Below are 912 nucleotides of genomic sequence, written 5' to 3'. Positions count from 1 at the left end.
CCCCGCCTCCCCCGCTTTTATCGCCCCGGCCATATCAGCAGAGGCTGTCCCGGGCACTCCCCTGGCGTAGGGGTCAGGCCAGTCCAGCGCTCACCTCTCCTCCCACCCTCTGCCCGCCGGGAGGCTCCTTTGTTCGCAGCTGGATACACAGCCTGATGCTTCACCGGAGCTTTCCCGGGATTTTTGAAGGTGATGTGACCACTTCATGGTGGTTTGAGAGTCTTGAGCCCTTCTGGGGGTGCCTTCCAGGGACAAGGTGCTCTTCATCCTCTGCCACTTTTAAATGTCAAAGCAAGGCTTTCACATCTACCCCCGGAGACACCTGCAGTGCCCAGCACTCCCCATCCCACCTCCTGACATGCTCTGCCCCACATCCCCCGGGGGTCCACGAGAGCTGCTCCTTCTTCCTGCACAAGAGAAGGCACTGGGATGATGGTTTGAACAGGCATCACCCTCCAGCTGCTGGTCTGGAGCATCTGGTCTGCCCAAAGTGCTGCTGCACCAGGAGATCAGCTGGCAAAGCATCTCCCCTGCCACGGGCCAAAGCCCCTCTTCCTGTCCCAGAGCAAAAGCATCTGATGGACAAATGCTGACAGGGCATACTGCTGGATCAGTGAGGGATGTGTTTGAGCATGGAAGTGCATGAGGAGGCAGAGGAACTGCTCCTCAGCTCCCCCTCGCTGCACATTGCAGCTGTGTTTGCCCTTATGGATCAGAACTCCTTGGATCAGCAGCACAGACTGGGAGCAACCAAGTTCCTGCCAGGGCTCCCCAGGGCTGGTTGGATGAAGGTCTTCACCTCGACTGCCCTGCATGGACACCCCAGGACCCACAGTGGCTGCAGAATGGTACAGGTGGTGCAGTGCCTCTGGCAGTGACTCTGCAGGTGTGTCCATCCCCAAAGCTGGGATC

Source organism: Geospiza fortis, unplaced genomic scaffold (genome assembly GCF_000277835.1).
Source record: "Geospiza fortis unplaced genomic scaffold, GeoFor_1.0 scaffold59, whole genome shotgun sequence".
Taxonomy (NCBI): Eukaryota; Metazoa; Chordata; class Aves; order Passeriformes; family Thraupidae; genus Geospiza; species Geospiza fortis.
Note: the sequence above shows the minus strand (reverse complement) of the source record.